At 44.4% G+C, this 19,858-nt stretch overlaps 1 long non-coding RNA gene across 1 annotated transcript; it reads left to right on the top strand.

Annotated features, from left to right (window-relative positions):
• The first annotated feature begins 1,121 nt into the window (after positions 1–1,121).
• On the top strand, positions 1,122–7,517 carry LOC140394437 (uncharacterized). The gene is made up of 2 exons (XR_011935884.1): positions 1,122–1,272; positions 2,130–7,517. It is a non-coding gene; the product is annotated as an uncharacterized lncRNA (long non-coding RNA).
• The last annotated feature ends 12,341 nt before the right edge of the window (positions 7,518–19,858 follow it).

Here is a 19,858-nt window from a genome sequence, read left to right as displayed (position 1 = left end):
CAATTTGGTCTATTGCATTCGCTGCTCCCAATTTGGTCTCCTCTATATCGGAGAGACCAAACGCAGACTGGGTGGTCGCTCTGCTGAGCACCTTCGGTCTGTGCGCATTCAGGACCCAGACCTTCCTGTTGCTTGCCATTTTAACACAAGACCCTGCTCCCATGCCCACATGTCTGTCCTTGGCCTGCTGCAACGTTCCAGTGAAGCTCAACGCAAACTGGAGGAATAACATCTCATCTTCCGGTTAGGCATTCTGGTCTCAACATCGAATTCAACAACTTCAGATGATTAGCTCTACCCCACCTCGACCCATTTGTTTTCATCCCATTTCATTTTAACTGTCTTTTACCATTTCTTTCTTTCTTGTCTTTCTTTATATATATTTACTCCCCCCCATTTTATCCACCTTTCCTTACCCTTTTTCCCCTTCCCCTCCCCCACATCCACATCTGTCACAGTTTACCCTCTGATATTAGTTTCTCTGCTGTTTGGCCTTTCACACCTTTTGTTCTCTCTGGGGACTGCCATTGGCACTCTTTCCCCTTGGTTTCTGTGGCTATTAGCGCCCGGTTTCCCTGGGTTTCTGTGGCTATGACTCATCTTTCATTCTCACTTCACAGTATAAATATTTCCTACTTTCTGTCTTTTAGCCTTGACAAAGGGTCATCTGGACTCGAAACGTCAGCTCTTTCCTCTCCCTACAGATGCTGCCAGACCGGCTGAGATTTTCCAGCATTTTCTCTTCCTTTTCTTTATTACTTACATCTTCTTTATTACTTTCATTGTTATTACTTACGCCCACCTTCTTTATTATTTTCACCTTCTTTATGACTTACACCTTCTGTATTATTTAAATCTTCTTTATTACTTACACCGTTATTACTTACACCCACCTTCTTTATTACTTGCACCTTCTGTATTATTCAAATCTTCTTTATTACTTATAACATTGTAACTTTCACCCACCTTTTTTATTACTTACACCGTCTTTATTACTTGCAACCCACCATGCTGCTGCCCTGGCCTCTGTTACAATGAATGGCACATTGCCTTCCAGGACAAGGTGTGAATGATGTCATCGCGTTGCGTCGCGGTACGCGTGACGCGTTCACGTGCGCTGCCAGCAGTGCGCGCGCAGCCACCGGCTGCCGCGCAGGATGGGTCCTTTCTTCCTCGGTGTCCTGGCTGCTTTATTCACGCTCATCCTGAGCCAGAACCAATCGCCAACCTCTCGGGACCGGCCCTTCAGTGTCCTGCGGCACCAGAACCTCGGTAAGAAGCGCCCACCGATCAAACGGGGTCTGCTTGTGGGCCGGGGTAACCCCGGAGCTCGGCGGCCATGGCGGCCGGTTTCCCCTCCCTCTCGCCGGCCGCCAATGTGTCGGCGAGGAACTGACCCTTTAAGAGTGGAATTAAAGGGGAAGGGCAGCCTCTGCTCTGTGGCTAAGTGGCGTTTCCTGCATTGCCCACAGTAACCACACTGCAAAGGTTAAAGCAAAATACTGCAGGAGATGCTGGAAATCTGAAACAGAAATGCCGGATAAGCTCAGGAAGAGAGTTTGAGTCCATAGGACCCAGTAGTTAGCAGGGAGAGGCTGCTGGATATGGAGCCATTTCAAATGGTGCACTGTGAATAAAGAAGCATTTTTTTGGGAGGCAAATTCTTGATAGTTTCTATTTCATCCCAGAGCTGGATTTTGAAAATCTTTAACCATTGTTATGCTTCCTATTAATTTTGCTAGTCATTCAGAATTGTTGTGCTTCTCATGATCGCAGTCACAACAAATAATAAGTCTTACAACACCAGGTTAAAGTCAGGTGATGAAGGAGCTGCGCTCTGAAAGCTAGTGATTCAAAACAAACCTGTTGGACTTTAACCTGGTGTCGTAACACTTCTTACTGTGCCCACCCCAGTCCAACGCCGGCATCTCCACATCAGGACAACAAATAATGGAACACAATCCTGATCCTACTTTTTAAAAATATTCTTGCATAACTTTTTTGCTTCAGTAAACAGGTTTCATGAAACCAGATTGGAGGAGTAGTATTTCTTGCCTTAATGAACTCAAAACTCAACAGACTTTAAGAAAATTACTTGAGTGACTAATTTACTCTTTTTCCTCATGCAGCTCTGAGTGTCAGCGTCTTGAGCATTCTGCTACTTATCATGATTTTAATGATTATCTGCGTGTACAAACCCATCCGTCGGCGATGAAGGATTTACAGATTCATTGTGGAATGGCCGCTGAACAGATCATTTTGATTTTAATACCGAGATGGATAAAACATCTGTCATCTGTTGGCATATCAACTACTTGTGCAGCACATCACTTTACTATATGAATTCTGACATCTTTATTTGCTGCGCTGTGAAAAATTGGAACATTTTTAATCAGCTGCTCTCTTACACAAGATGTGGTTTGTGAGCCTGAATGTACAGATCTGGTTACCAGTGAATGTGGCTACTGCTCAAGCAACCTCCTAGAAGACCTGTGAAATTAAACCTTAAAGAATTACACTTGGTTAGGAGGGAAGGATATATGTGTACACTACTTTTTAATGTTTACAAAATAGTCATGCTCACTGGGAACTGAGATGTAATGAATATTGTACTATTGCCATAAGCTGTTGGATACTTTGTTTGTGATTAGAAATAGACTGTTTGCTCTTATTGTAACCTGCCCCAGCACCTGATGCTGTAGTTTCTGGTTGAGAAGGATAGCTAGGTGAGCAACGTTTAGCACTGCCCTTCGTGATCTCCAGGAGATTGGTTATTGACCTGAAATGGATAGCTCTCTTTTTTTTTTTGCCACATCCCTTGTGCAAAAAGCACTTGACCTCTACTTAGCATCTTCTCTAGAACACTGCATCTAAGGTCTGGGAGTCACCCTGTGCTCAAAAGAGGGCAGGAACCCCACACTTACAACGTGGGCAATGAACCACCTTCAATTATTTATCTTCTTTCAACTTGGTGGGAATGCATTTCTGTTTATGGGCCGGGGTGCAGCTTTGTTTGAAATTAAGTAAATTATGTTGGCTGATCGGAGTGGTGCATGATATTATTGTCTAGATTATTGCAGTATATAATTTACAACTGGTACCACTACACTCCGAACCACCAATCTCACTCCAGCCCCCCAAAAACACTTTTGGAGAGAAAAAGATAAGAAGGCAAACTGAACATTGTTACTGTAGAATAAATACACCCTACATTTTGACGGATTCCTTGCTTGAGATTTCATGGCAAAGCAATTGCTCTGAGTTTTGTTTTGATCTTAATTTTGAACTTACGTAATTCAGGATAAAGCAATATTTTTAACTGGAGAGAAAATGCCGGAAAATCTCAGCAGGTCTGGCAGCATCTGTAGGGAGAGAAAAGAGCTAACGTTTTGAGTCCGATGACTCTTTGTCAAAGCTCAGTGTTTTTAACTAATTGACTAAATATTGATAAATCTTGTTCATGATTGGCAAATTCCATCATGATTGTCTGTCTGGGTCAATAAACTCAAGAATTGGATCAGATTTTTAAAAGATTCTAAAAGCAAAAAAACTGCAGCTGTTGGAAATCTGTAGCCAAATGTGGAAAATGCTTGAACACTCAGCAGGTCAGGACCTCTGGAGAAACAGAATGAAATCAGTCAGTGTCTCAGGTCTTCCTCCAGTCCTATGGAATGATCTTCAGACCTGAAATGTAACATATCGTAGTCACTGTCGTACTTCCGCCTCTTCAGAGATGCTGCCCAACCTGCTTTGCATTTAAGAAATACATTTCTGTTCAGGTTAATCTTTCAAGATGTGCTGGAGACAAGTTGTGGCAGTTGACTTAAGTAATATCGAAACTTCTAATTTTTAAAAGGAAGTTATAAATAACTCGGTAGAACTTGAGTATTGCTGAAAAAAAAAACATGCTGCCGATTTTTTTTGTTCTCCACTCGTCAAGACAAAATCGCAAGAATATCAAATTTCAAAGGGAACAACAATTTATACTGCATGCTAAGAAGGTGCTGATTGGTTGGCAAGTGGAATTTGATTGGTAGAGGCATTGCAATGGATAATGCACCAGGAGAATAGTTTTTTTTTAAATTTCAGAGTACCCAATCATTTTTTTCCAATTGAGGACCAATTTAGCATGGCCAATCCACCTACCCTGCACATCTTTAGGTTGTGGGGGCGAAACCCACGCAAACACGGGGAGAATGTGCAAACTCCACACGGAGCCCAGAGCAGGGATCAAACCTGGGACTTCGGTGCTGTGAGGCAGCAATGCTATCCACTGCACCACCGTGCTGCCCTACCAGGAGAATAGTTGACCGGCAAGCTTTTGTTTAAATTCAAACCAGGCAAGTCGACTCGGATTGGTCAGGCATTGCCATGGGGAATGAACTAGGGAAAGGCTGTCTCCTGTGCTTTTGGTTAGTTGAAAAAGGCACAGTGTGTGGACATGTTCTATTAATTTAAACAAAAGCTTGGTAGCTAACTTCTCTGGTGCATTCTCCATGGCGATGTCTCTACCAATCAGATTCCACTTGGCAATCAGTCAGCACCACCTTCTCGTGCAGTATAAATTGCTGCTCCCTTTGAGATTTGGTATTCCTGATGAGTGCAACACAAAAGCTTTGACAATATGCCTTTTTTTCCATAAAAATTATAAATGTTAATCTTTCACAACTTCTCAATTATTATCCACAATACTCAACATATTTAACTGATCTCTTTTACATGTTGTACCCTCTGAAGGGTACCTTGCACTCTTTTAATACTGCTCCTGTTCACTGATCAAAACTTTTGTGCAAGAAAATATTCTGATTGGAAACAGGTTTTTACAGAGCTAGATATAAATGGGTTTATTCCCCATAATTACAATATTCCAGGTTTGAAATTTCTGTCGATTTGTGTCGACTTTTTTTAGTGGGGTTTTAAATGTAAAAGTAACTTAAGCCGTACTTTTTATTGCTTGTTTGTTTCTGTTTTGTCAGTTGTCATGTTTTCTAATGCATTTTACCTATCATTGTATGTTTGGTTGTAACAATATTTTGAAATAATCTGTTCCCCGCAGTATGCAGTTCCTTGGAAACAACCCGGGGAAGGTTGATTCCTGGGATGAATGGGTTGTCTTGCAAGGAACGTCTGACATTGGTTACACTCGTACCTGTTTAGAAAAATGAGAGTTGATCTTACAGAAACATAGGGGCTTGACAGGGTAGATGCTAAGAGCATGTTCCCCTCAAGGGGGATTCTAGAATTAGGGTGCACGGTTTCAGAATGAGGGATCTCCCACTTCCACAAAGAGCTCTTGGGGCTGGGACAAAGAATATATGCAAGGCTGCACTAGACAAACTTTTAATCTACCAGGGAATCCAGGGTTATCGGAGATTGGTGCAAAGTGGAGGGCAAAATTGGATCAGCCATGATCTTATTGAATGGCATAGGAGGCTCGATGGGACAAATGACCGACTCTTGCTCCTATTTCCAATGATCTTTCACCGAACCTTTCTTTGTTCATGTTGCAAGTATTGTTGAGAGAAACACATCTTTTTTGGTACAACATGTACCTTTTAAAGATGTGACTATAATAGCTCACGGGTTTGGATCGTACATCTTCAAAACAATTGACCTGACTGAAAGGTATAGGAGGAACAAATTAAGTTACAGACCTGAACGCTATTTTAGGTTGTGCACCCTATCTGGACTTGCTTTGCACCATGTGTTGATTATCTCTTGTCATACCAGAGTTTAAAGAGATGTTCTGTAATGTCCGCTGTATTAGTGCTACTCCAGCGAAGCATCTCATTTTATTTTGCACTGATTGTTAACGTAAACATAACATGAACTGGATTTTTAAAAATACGTTTGCACACTTGCCAAGTTATTTATTTATTTTTTAATAAAGTTTGAAATTTCTGTCATTAGCGTAGCTGCAATGTTCCAGTCGTATGTGGGTTTTACTTCTGTTACCCTCTTTTCTTCAGGGAGATGTTGTTGAGTCAGATGTTTTCTCATGGTTCGTGGTACTATAATTTTTTTTAAATGTTGCTGCTCTAATTTCAGTGGAATATCGCTGTACTAACCTGCATTACTCTGCCAGGTAACTTCTCCACCTGGTGCTTTTTTAAAAAGTCTGTGCAGAACTGGAGCAGGTGCATTCAATGGAGGTTTACAATATCCATGAAAAATTGGATCTTTGCTATTGGTAAGGTTGGTCAGTATGTTGGTACTTTGAAATGCTACTTTTTTGTTAAGAGTATTTTTTCATTCCCAACAAACACAAATCTATCTTTCACTCTTTTTTCTAAAAACAATTTTCGTTACCTTGTTTACACACTTTTAGGTTTTTTTTTGTTCTAGTTTGAAGTCTGGAAAATACATCATGCTAAGCAATCTATGGAATCAAAAGTTACTATGAATCTGACTGGCTTTGTACAGAAGGAAAGGACTTGAGTTTGAGTTATGAAGATGAGTTCATTGACTGAATTTAGATTGGGGAATGGATTGAGGAAATGTATTACTTGGATTGAGAGTCACAAAATCTGATTTATTTTGGAATGAGGAAGAGGGATTGAGAGGCACAATCTTCTAGATACGAGGGGAAGAAAAGTGACGAATTTACATAAATTAGAGAAGGTTAGGGAAAAGGGAGAAGTATTTAAAGGAGGGAGCGGTAGATTGGTTGGGCTGAAATGGAGGATAAGTCATTTACAGTTTAGTTCTTGTTTTTTTGGCAGGTAAGCATTCCCAAGTTCCTGAAAAGAGGTTAGACCACAATTTTGTTTCATGTAGGGCTAATTACTGTGCATGTTGAGAAGGAACTGAAGAATCATATTCTTTATTCATTGTTGTCTGTTTTGATGGCAGTTTTGCAACCTGCTTTCACCTAACATCCACACACTTATGCTTTCCTGTAGGATTTACTGAATGTGCTCCCTTACCTCCTCCATTATCCTTTGAGCAATCAAACCATATTAATGCTTCTGAAGCTATCTTGGAGTGGTCAACTAATTCACTACAGAATGGGAATTAAACTTTAGCTCAGTTGCTCTTTGGACAGTGACTTTATTCCGTATGCTTTAGTCAACTTATCAGTTCTAAAGGTCTGGCCTCGAGGCCATGCAATTAAATACTCTTGTAACTGTTGGTACTTTTCAACGGTCTTGTGACTTTTGCGAAAGATTAAAACACAATTTGTAGGATCTTTTATGCCATTGAAAGGACAGTTATAATGCAAGGTTACTGGTGCAATGTTCTGTATATCGTCGTTCAATTGACACTGATATGTGTGTGGAAAGTGGTGGTTATATGGGTTTATAAATGTGCAACATTGGTTAACTTTGTAAATGGTTTTCTTTCAATGTTAACATTACTGTTATTTTTCTGCCTGTGCATTTTGTCGATTATCACTGAAGATTTTAAAATGGGAACGTCTGCCTTAAGACTCCTCCCTTTTTATTCACTTCTGAATTTGGGAGAAAAATCATGCCAATTCTGTGAATCAATAAACATGTTTACTAATCTTTGTAAAATATTGGGTGGTTTTCCATTTTTCAAAAACCGGTTCAAGTACAAGAGTGAAATGCCTGACACGTGTTTACCCATCCAAAAATTTTGCAGAGCTTCCTCTTGAATCTATTTATCAATTGTTTTATTTAAAACGGCACCAGGAACTGGAGTTAAATTTCATTTGGGTTGTTCCTCTTTTTCCTCCTGGCTTGTCAACATCAAATACGTTTGGTTGAAATGTGCCCTGAGTCACACCTGGAGCACAAGTTTTCAAATTATGGGTTGTTGCGTGCACCACATTCTGTCTATCCATCATTTGATCTCTCTAGTTGTTAACTTACAGAGAATCTTTTTTTAAATAAATTTAGAGTACACAATTCATTTTTTCCAATTAAAGGGCAATTTAGTGTGGCCAATCCACCTATCCTGCACATCTTTGGGTTGTGGGAGTGAAACCCATGCGGACATGGGGAAAATGTGCAAACTCCACTCGGACAGTGACCCAGAGCCGGGATCGAACCTGGGACCTCGGTGCCGTGAGGCAGCAATGCTAACCACGGCGCCACCGTGCTGCCCTACTGAGAGAATCTTTGTCCAATATAAACAGAAAATGCTGGACAATCTCAGGAGGTCTGATGGCATCTGTAGAGAGAGAATGGAGCTAATCGTTTAGAGTCTGGATGGTTCTTTGTATTTTTTTTTCACCTGAAACATTTGAACTTTTTGTAAATATTAAGAGGGGTGCCTAGTTTGACACTTTAATGAAACCCTGAGGGAGAGATGCATTTTTACAAAAAAATGTATTTTATTCCAAACGTATATAAATGTAGGTTACAAAACAACAATTCGGGGAACAAACTCCCGAACACACAACTATACAGTTTGTACGGAGCCGCTACCACCAGTGGCATTGCTGATCTCCACTCCAGCAGAATTCTTCACTGGATAACCAGAGAGGCGAAGGTCACAACATAGTCCTTCCTCACCTCCATCAGCTCCGGCTTCTCCCATATCCCAAATATCGCCACAAACATCCATCTCCACCATGCTTGTTAGTGCCGTGAACACTCCCGCCAAAATCTCTCCAACTTTTTGCAGCCCCAGAACATATGAACAAGATTCGCTGGTCCTCGCCCACATTTCTCACACTCGTCTGTCACTTCCTGGAAGAACCCACTCACTCTTGCCCGCATCACATGTACCGTGTACTACCTTGAACTATATCAAGCTCATGCTTGCACACAAGGAGGTCACGTTTACCGATTGTAGCACCTCACTCCATACTCCCCAGTTTGGCGGAAAGCATCATAGATAGCAGTTATAGTGATGTGGTCACACCCAAGGTGCAGGCAGAGAGATGGGTGACCACCAGAAGGGGCAGGCAGTCAGTGCAGGAATCCTCTGTGGTTGTCCCCCTCGAACAGGTGTACCATTTTGGATACTGTTTGGGGGAATAGCCTATCGGGAAAACAGCAGCAGCCAGCGCAGTGGCACCACGGCTGGCTCTGATGTTCAGCAGGGAGGGTCAAAGCGCAGAAGAGCAATAGTCATAGGGGATTCTATAGTCAGGGGCACAGATGGGCGCTTCTGTGGACGTGAAAGAGACTCCAGGATGGTATGTTGTCTCCCTGATGCCAGGGTCCAGGATGTCTCAGAATGGGTAGCAGGAGTCCTGAAGGGGGAGGGCAAACAGGCAGAGATTGTGGTACATATTGGTACTAATGACATAGGCAGGACGAGGGATGAGGTCCTGCAGCAGGAGTTCAGGGAGTGAGGCAGAAAGTTAAAAGACAGGACCTCTAGGGTTGTAATCTCGGGATTACTCCCTGTGCCACATGCCAGTGAGGCTAGAAGTAGGAAGAAATAGGAAGAGCAGCTAAACACGTGGCTAAACAGCTGGTGTAGGAGGGAGGGTTTCCGTTATCTGGACCACTGGGAGCTCTTCCGGGGCAGGTGAGACCTGTACAAGAAGGACGGGTTGTATCTAAACTGGAGAGGCATAATTATCCTGGCCGTGAGGTTTGCTAGTGTCACATGGGAGGGTTGAAACTGGTATGGCAGGGGAGTGGGTACCGGAGCAATAGGTCAGAAGGTGAAACAATTGAGGGAGAACTGGGGAATAGGACCAGTATGGCTTTGAGGAACAGCAGACAGGGAGATGTTGATGAAAACAGTGGGACTGATGGCCTGAAGTGCATATGTTTTAATGCAAGAAGTATAACAGGCAAGGCAGATGAACTTAGAGCTTTGATTAGTACTTGGAACTATGATGCTGTTGCCATTACAGATACCTGGTTGAGAAAAGGACAGGATTGGCAGCTAAACGTTCCAGGATTTAGATGTTTCAGGCGGGATAGAGGGGGATGTTAAAAGAGAGGACCTCTAGGGTTGTAATCTCAGAATTACTCCCTGTGGCACGTGCCAGTGAGGCTAGAAATGGGAACATAGAGCGGCTAAACACGTGGCTAAACAGCTGATGTAGGAGGGAGGGTTTCCGTTATCTGGACCACTGGGAGCTCTTCCGGGGCAGGTGTGACCTGTATAAGAAGGACGGGGTGGAGAAGTTGCGCTACTGGTTAGGGAGAATATCACAGTGGTACTGCGGGACGACACGTCAGAGGGCAGCAAGGCTATATGGGTAGAGATCAGGAATAAGAAGGGTGCAGATACGATGTTGGGGGTTTACTACAGGCCTCCCAACAGCCAGCGGGAGATAGAGGAACAGATAAGTAGACAGATTTTGGAAAAGGAGTAAAAGCAACAGGGTTATTGTGATGTGAGACTTTAACTTCCCCAATATTGACTGGGACTCACTTAGTGCTAGGGGCTTGGACGGGGCAGAGTTTTTAAGGAGCATCCAGGAGGGCTTCTTGGAACAATATGTAGATAGTCCAACTAGGGAAGGGGCTGTACTGGACCTGATATTGGGGAATGAGCCCGGCCAGGTGGTAGAAGTTTCAGTCGGGGAGCATTTCGGGAACAGTGACCACAATTCAGTAAGTTTTAAAATGCTGTTGGACAAGGATAAGTGTGGTCCTAAGGTGAATGTGCTAAATTGGGGGAAGGTTAATTATAACAATATTAGGCGGGAACGCAAGAACCTAGATTGGGGGCGGATGTTTGAGGGTAAATCAACATCTGACATATGGGAGGTTTTCAAATGTCAGTTGAAAGGAATTCAGGATCGGCATATTCCTGTGAGGAAGAAGGATAAATATGGCAAATTTCAGGAACCTTGGATAATGAGAGATATTTTAGACCTCGTCAAAAAGAAAAAGGAGGCATTTGTCAGGGCTAGAAGGCTGGGAACAGACAAAGGCTGTGTGGAATAGCCTGTGTGCTCCACAATGACGCTGTATGCTCCAAAATGACGCTGGTAATCTAGTGATGGGAGACAAGGAAATAGCTGAGGAACTAAATAAGTACTTTGCGTCAGTCTTCACAGTAGAAGACATGAGTAATATCCCAAGAATTCAGGAGAGTCAGGGGGCAGAGTTGAATATGGTAGCCATCACAAAGGAGAAAGTGCTAGAGAAACTAAGAGGTCTAAAAATTGATAAATCTCCGGGCCCAGATGGGCTACATCCTAGAGTTCTAAAGGAGATAGCTGAAGAAATAGTCGAGACGTTAGTTATGATCTTTCAAAAGTCACTGGAGTCAGGGAAAGTCCCAGAGGATTGGAAAATCGCTGTTGTAACCCCCCTGTTCAAGAAGGGAACAAGGAAAAAGATGGAAAATTATAGGCCAATTAGCCTAACCTCGGTTGTTGGCAAGATTCTAGAATCCATTGTTAAGGATGAGATTTCTAAATTCTTGGAAGTGCAGGGTTGGATTAGGACAAGTCAGCATGGATTTAGTAAGGGGAGGTCGTGCCTGACAAACCTGTTAGAGTTCTTTGAAGAGATAACAAATAGGTTAGACCAAGGAGAGCCAATGGATGTTATCTATCTTGACTTCCAAAAGGCCTTTGATAAGGTGCCTCACAGGAGACTGCTGAGTAAAATAAGGGCCCATGGTATTCGAGGCAAGGTACTAACAAGGATTGACGATTGGCTGTCAGGCAGAAGGCAGAGAGTTGGGATAAAAGGTTCTTTTTCGGAATGGCAACCGGTGACGAGTGGTGTCCCGCAGGGTTCAGTGTTGGGACCACAGCTGTTCTCTTTATATATTAACGATCTAGATGACAGGACTGGGGGCATTCTGGCTAAGTTTGCCAATGATACAAAGATAGGTGGAGGGGCAGGTAGTATGGAGGAGGTGGGGAGGCTGCAGAAAGATTTAGACAGTTTCGGAGAGTGGTCCAAGAAATGGCTGATGAAATTCAACGTGGACAAGTGCGAGGTCTTGCACTTTGGAAAAAAGAATAGAGGCATGGACTATTTTCTAAACGGTGACAAAATTCATAATGCTGAAATGCAAAGGGACTTGGGAGTCCTAGTCCAGGATTCTCTAAAGGTAAACTTGCAGGTTGAGTCCGTAATTAAGAAAGCAAATGCAAGAGGCTTGGAATATAAAAGCAGGGATGTACTTCTGAAGCTTTATAAAGCATTAGTTAGGCCCCATTTAGAATACTGTGAGCAATTTTGGGCCCCACACCTCAGGAAGGACATACTGGCACTGGAGCGGGTCCAGCGGAGATTCACACGGATGATCCCAGGAATGGTAGGCCTAACATACGATGAACGTCTGAGGATCCTGGGATTATATTCATTGGAGTTTAGGAGGTTGAGGGGAGATCTAATAGAAACTTACAAGATAATGAATGGCTTAGATAGGGTGGACGTAGGGAAGTTGTTTCCATTAGCAGGGGAGACTAGGACCTGGGGGCGCAGCCTTAGAATAAAAGGGAGTCACTTTAGAACAGAGATGAGGAGAAATTTCTTCAGCTAGAGAGTGGTGGATCTGTGGAATTCATTGCCGTGGAGGCCGGGACGTTGAGTGTCTTTAAGACAGAAGTTGATAAATTCTTGATTTCTCGAGGAATTAAGGGCTATGGAGAGAGGGCAGGTAAATGGAGTTGAAATCAGCTGTGATTGAATGGTGGAGTGGACTCGATGGGCCAAATGGCCTTACTTCCGGTTCTATGTCTTATGGTCTTATGGAAAGTAGGAAGGTACTTAAGCAAGGAGTCAAGATGGTTCAAAGGGGTCACAAAAAGTCATTGGCAAATAGGGTTAAGGAAAATCCCAAGGCTTTTTACATATATATAAAAAGTAAGAGGTTAGCCAGGGAAAGGGTTGGCCCACTGAAGGACAGGGGAGGGAATCGATGTGTGGAGCCAGAGGAAATGGGCGAAGTATTAAATGAATACTTTGCATCAGTATTCACCAAAGAGAAGGAATTGGTGGATGTTGAGTCTGGAGAAGGGTGTGTAGATAGTCTGGGTCACATTGAGATGCAAAAAGAAGCGGTGTTGGCCGTCTTGAAAAATATTCAGGTGGCTAAGTCCCCAGGGCCTGATGGGATCTACCCCAGAATACTGAAGGAGGCAAGAGAGGATATTGCTGAGGCCGTCTTTGAATCCTCACTGTCTTCAGGTGATGTCCCGGAGGACTGGGGAATAACCAATGGTGTTCCTTTGTTTAATAAGGGTAGCAAGGATAATCCAGGGATCTACAGGCCGGTGAGCCTTACGTCAGTGGTAGGGTAATTACTGGAGAAAATTCTTTGAAACAGGATCTACTCCCATTTGGAAGCAAGTGGACGTACTAGCGAGAGGCAGCACGGTTTTGTGAAGGGGAGGTCGTGTCTCACTCACTTGACAAGAGTTTTTCAAGAAGGTCAGGTCACAAAGATGATTGATGCAGGTAGGGCAGTGGATGTTGTCTATATGGACTTCAGTGAGGCCTTTGACAAGGTCCCTCATGGCAGACTGGTACAAAAGGTGAAGTCACACGGGATCAGAGGTGAGCTGGGAAGATGGATACAGAACTGGCTAGGTCATAGAAGGCAGAAGTAGCAATGGAAGGGTGCTTTTCTGATTGGAAGGCTGTGACTAGTGGTGTTCCGCAGGGATCAGTGCTGGGACTTTTGCTGTTCGTAGTATATATAAATGATTTGGAGGAAATTGTAACTGGTCTGATTAGTACGTTTGCGGACAACACAAAGGTTGGTGGAATTGCGGATAGCAATGAGGACTGTCAGAGGATACAGCAGGATTTTGATCATTTGGAGACTTGGGCGGAGAGATGGCAGATGGAGTTTAGTCCGGACAAATGTGAGGCCATGCATTTTGGAAGGTCTAATGCAGGTAGGGAATATACAGTGAATGGTAGAACCCTCAAGAGTATTGACAGTCAGAGAGATCTAGGTGTACAGGTCCACAGGACACTGAAAGGGACAACACAGGTGGAGAAGGTAGTCAAGAAGGCATACGGCATGCTTGCCTTCATTGTCTGGGGCAATGAGTATAAAAATTGGCAAGTCATGTTGCAGCTGTATAGAACCTTAGTTAGGCCACACTTGGAGTATAGTGTTCGATTCTGGTCGCCACACTACCAGAAGGATGTGGAGGCTTTAGAGAGGGTGCAGAAGAGATTTACCAGGATGTTGCCTGGTATGGAGGCATTAGCTATGATGAGAGGTTTAATAAACTCAGTTTGTTCTCACTGGAATGACAAGCGGTTGAGGAGCGACCTGATAGAGGTCTACCAAATTAAGAGGGGCATAGACAGAATGGATAATCAGATACTTTTTCCCAGGGTAGAGGGATCAATGACTAGGGGGCATAGGTTTAAGGTGCGAGGGGCAAGGTTTAGAGGGGATGCACGAGGCAAGTTTTTTACGCAGAGTGTAGTGGGTGCCTGGAACTCGCTGCCGGAGGAGGTGGTGGAAGCAGGGATGATAGTGACGTTTAAGGGGCATCTTGACAAATACATGAATAGGATGGGAATAGAGGGATACGGACCCCGGAAGTGTAGAAGATTTTAGTTTAGACGGGTAGCATGGTCGGCGCGGGCTTGGAGGGCCGAAGTGGCTGTTCCTGTGCTGTACTTTTCTTTGTTCTTTATGTCCCCTCCCAGCTCCCTCTCCCACTTCTCCTTTATTTTAACCACCTGCTCACCTCCTTGCTCTCCCAGCCACCTGAATATGTCTCCGATCCTGCCCTCCCCTTCCACGTCTGGAAACCGCAGTCACTCGAACAGGTTGCACCTCGGCAACCTGGGGAACGCTTTACAAACATTCCGCGTGAAGTCCCTTACCTGCTGGTACCTAAACACATTTCCTCTCACAAGCTCTATCCTCTCCTTCAGTTCCTCTATACTGGCAAACCCTTTTTCCAGATACAGATCCCTCAGCTTTGTAGCCATGTAAAATGGACACCTGCAAAGGACTATGGGAATGGTGGTCAATTTGGGACACAGACAGGTACACAGCCTCTGTGTATTGTGCAAAGAAACCAGACTTGGCTGAAACTTGCACCCATTGAGAATCAATTACCATTTTCACCAGGACAATAGCATTTGCGTTAAGGACCATTAACAATAGCAGACTAACTGGCGCCACCCCTCTTATTTGGAAAGGCCTACGTGCTTGGGGCAATGATAGCTAGGACCCGCCCAGCCATCGAGGTAGCGTCCCCGAATTGGCTAAGATCGGTTAGGGTGATCGAAAACCCTATCGATCCATTGGACCTGGAGTAAGACCCGCCCAAAAGGGCGCGAAAGAGACAAAGGTAAAAAGCCCTGCGCACTAGAGATCGGCCACTTTTGGGACCGGCTTGTGCGCGACCAACTGAGCAGACCAACCAAGTTCAAGGACCCACGACCATTTCCTGAAGGATGAGCCCAGCTGAGACGAACCCAACAACTTCCAACTGACCACGTGGACCCGGACAAAGGCCTTATCTCACACAGTGCCGGTCACTCGAAGTTAAGTCAAGATCATCTTAGTTGTTAGGTATAGTTTAGTACGGAGCCGCATGTATTATTGCATAGAGATACAAGTCTTGTGTTATTAATAAACTGTGTTTTTGAGCTAACATACTGGTTGTGGTGTCATTTGGTCAATATAAGAAACAACTTGTGGTTCACATAAAGGGTAACATTTCCTAACATTCCATCTATTTCCCCCCCCCCCCGACTCAAAACCATGTACTTCACACAACGGCGTCAACACCAACATCGGGTGTCTCCTCAGCTGGTTCCAGGCCTTCACTGTGGGCTGCACTACAGAGCTCTCCGAATGTTTCCTTGGCACCATTGGCAATGCTATTGTCACCATAACTCTCGAGCTGGACCCCCGACACTATTTTCCTCCATCCTAACCCAATCTACCCCTTCTCCTTCCCACCACCTCCTCACCTTCGCTGGCCAGTAATAATATAGCAGATTTGGCAACGCCAACCCTCCTTTCTGCCTCTGTAACGGGGTCCTCTTAACCTTGCCTGCCCATACAAAGTCTGAAATAACATCCAGTTTTTTTAAAAAAGGCCTTCGGTACAAAGGTCAAGAGTGTCCAGAATATGAACAGGAACCTCGGCAGAATGATCATCTTCACCACTTGGACCCTCCCTGCCAAAGTCAATTGCACCTCTTCAGATCCTCCCTCACCTCCTCCACCTGTTTTGTTAAATTCCATTTGTGTAGCATCGCCCCTTCCCCAGCTACCTGAATCCCCAGGTATCTAAACCTGTCTCTGGCCACCTTAAATGGCATCTCCCCTAGATTGGCTCGCCGACCAAACACGTTCAGCAGGAACACTTTGCTTTTCACTACATTTAACTTCTATCCCGAGAACACCCTAAAGTTCCCCAATATCCTCTCCAGCGGGTCCGAAACATACAATAGTAGGTAATCTGCATATAGCGACACCCGGTGCCCCCTTTGTCCCCTCGTAATCCCTTGCCATTATGCCGAAACTCTAAGAGCCATTGCCAGAGGCTCTACAGCCAGCGCAAACAGCAAAGGCGACAGCGGGCACCCCTGCCTTGTTCCTCCATGCGGTTCAAAGTTCCGTGAACCCATGTCATTGTTCCACACACTGGCCATCAGTGTCACATATAACAGGTGCACCCATGCCACAAACTTCAGTCCAAACCCGAACCTTCCCAGGACCTCAAACGGGTATCTCCACTCCCAGTCAAATGCCTTCTCTGCATCCATGGACATCTCCAGTACCTGGGCTCTCGACGGGGTCATGATCACGTTTAACAGCCGCCTTATATTACTAAAACGCTCCTGCCCTTTACAAAAGCTGTTTGATCATCCTTAACCACCCCCAGGACATCACCTTCCATCCTTCTTGCCACCAACATAGCCAGTACTTTCACATCCGTATTTAACAATGATATGGGCCTATACAACCCACATTCCAACAGGTCCTTCCCCTTTTTTGGTATTAATGTGATTGGTTACTGCATCATCGTCTCCGGCAACTCCCCATTCTCCAACATCTCATTACACGCCCCCAAGAAATGTGGTGCCAGGTCCATCGCAAACTCCTTATAGAATTCCGCCAGGTAACAATCGGGCCCGGGTCCTTCCTCTACTTCATACCCCTTATACTATCCAATACCTCCCTCAGCCCCAAGGGCTCCTCTAACGCCTGCCTCTTCTCTTCCTCCAACTGTGAAAACTCCAGTTTGTCTAAGAACCGTCCCATGTCCCCCTCTTCACCTCCCCGGGTCTGCCCTGTGTGCTCCTTATAGTAATCCCTAAACACCTTGTTTATCTTCCCTGGCTCCGACACCACATCCCCTGCCCAAGTCTGTATCTTCAATATTTCTCTGGCACGTGGCCTGACTCCGTAGCTGATGCGCTAACATACGATTCACCTCCCCATATTCGTACTGCACCCCTCTTGCCTTACGCAGCTGTCCTACTGCCCTCCACATCATCAACCAACCAACTTGCCCCTGTAATTTTTTCCACCTCTCCAATCCCTCCGTGGTGGGTGCCCTCGAGTACTATCTACCTCCACTATCTCATTCATATTCCTCCCTTCTTTTCCTTTCTGCATATGCCTTGAACAAGATAATCTCCCCTCAGACCATCGCTTTTAGCACTTCCCAAAATATTACCGCCGTCACCTCCCCATTTTGGTTCATTTAAACACACACCGCACTTTGTCACAAAACCTCTATATGCCAACAGTGGGGCGCATGGTCCGAAATTACTATCCCCGCATTTTCTGCCCCCTTCACCCCAACCAAATCCTCTGGGTTCACCACAAAAAAGTTAATTCTTGAATACACCCTATAAACATGTGAGAAAAAGGAATTATTCCCTTCCCCCTGGGTTCTTGGAAGTGCCGCGGGTCCACCACATCCACCTTTTCCATAAACCCACCCAGCTCCTTTGCCATTCATATTCTACCCATCGACCTGAGGCTCAACCTATCCACCCTCGGCTCTAGGACACAATAAAAATCTCCTCCCATAATCAACTGATGCCTGGCCAAGCCCGGGATTGCTGCCAGCGACCCCCTCATAAAACCAAAATCATCCCAATTCGGTACATACACACATTCATTAATACCACCGGCGTCCCTTCCAGTATCACACTCACCATCACTTATCTCCCGCCCGGGTCCCTCACTTCCTTAGCGCTCACAAAACCAGTCTTCTTGCCAACCCCCGTGACTTTGAATCAAACCCCGAGTGGAAAACCTGACCCACACATCCCTTCCTTAGCCTAACCTGGTCCTTCATGCGGAGGTGCGTCTCCTGCAAAAAGACCACCTCCACTCCTTAGGTGCGCAAAGACCCGAGATCTCTGCACCGGTCCATTGAGCCCTTGCACATTCCATGTTATCAGCTGTACTGGGGGGCTTACATTCCATTCCCTTCTACCGTCCGCCATTCTTCACCTTCTTCTGCCGGGTTTGATAACCAGCAGACATACCACTCCCGGGAGGGAACTTCGCCTCTGACCTTCAGTTACATTTTTTGTCGAAGTTGCACCCGATTTCGGGTAAAAAGAACTCATTTCTACACCTTCGAGCAGGAGCTGTCCTGTGTGTGACCACTCACACCATGGCCGCCACTCAAAGTCAGAGATGCATTTTCAGAGATTTCAGAGGAGATGATAAAAATTTGTTCGGGCAGATGCAAACATTTCCGTGACATTGCCTGAATAGCAATGAAATTTCGTTGTCCTGGGCAAGATTTATACCCAATCAATAACAGTCAGTCCCATTCTCTTCTTGATCCCTGTGGCCTACAAGTTTATTTCTCTCAAGTCCTATCCAATATCCTTTCAAAATCATTGATCACTTCAGCACACAATACTCGTTGCAGCCTAACCAGAGCTTTACAAAAGTTCAGCATAACTTCCCTGCTTTTTTCATCCAGTACCTCTGTAAATGAAGCCTAAGATCGCCTCTGCTCAATATCTCCTGCCACCTTCAAAGATCTACGCACATGATTCCCCAGGTCCCTCTACACTCTTTAGAACGGTCTATATATTTTCTCTCCCTTATCCCTTCTGTCAAAATGCATCACTTCACCCTTTCTTAAATTCCATGTGCCACTTATCTGTCCATTCTGATAGCCTATGTCCTCTATGTCGATTGATATGATAGTTTGCCACACCAAGCTTGGTATATAAAAATCTTGAAATATTCTCTACCTCAATCTCCATTTTTAAAATCTATATATCAAAAAAGCTGTGGTTCCAGCACTGATCTTGAGGAACACCACTGTCTACCACCCTCCAATATGTAAAAGAACTATTTACCATGAATTGCTGTTTTCTGTCCTTAAACCAATTGTTTTTAAAACTAAAGCCGATACTGACCTTGCTTCAAGAGCCTCAATTTGTTAACCAACCTTTTTACGTTGTCAAACATTTTCTTATAAACCATATGGACAACATCTATGCATTCTGTTCATCAATGTTCGCTGTTACTTCATCAAAAAATTCAATTCGTCAAACATTAATGCCTTCTACAAATCTGTACTGGCTCTCCTTACTAACTCAGACCTCTCAGAGAGCCTGTTAATTTTTGTTCCTGGTTATTGTTTCCAAAACCTCACCCATCATTGATGTCCAACTGGCTGGCCGCAGTTAGTAGGAATGTCTTTTAGACCCATTCTTGTAAAAACAAGTGTCACCTTTATCACTCCCAATTCTCTGGCACCACCCCCTTTTCCAGGGAAAATTTCAAGATAGGTTCTATCTCTATCCCCACTTCCTTTGGCAATCTAGGATGCAAGTCGACTCTCGAGTACCAAACCCCAGGATTGCATGCCAATCTCCCTGGAAGTTCAAACTTCTGTTGGGCAATTGACCTGCACTGGAAACCATTCAATATTCCAATTTGAATTGGTCTTCGGATGGTTCTGATTGTCTTCCAGGAATAGTTACCCAGAAAGTTTCAAAGGAATTAGAACCACTTCTAACACCGTGGTCACGATAGTATT

The sequence above is a fragment of the Scyliorhinus torazame genome, chromosome 1, assembly GCF_047496885.1.
Source record: "Scyliorhinus torazame isolate Kashiwa2021f chromosome 1, sScyTor2.1, whole genome shotgun sequence".
Lineage (NCBI taxonomy): Eukaryota > Metazoa > Chordata > Chondrichthyes > Carcharhiniformes > Scyliorhinidae > Scyliorhinus > Scyliorhinus torazame.
This window is presented reverse-complemented; position numbering and strand designations above follow the sequence as displayed.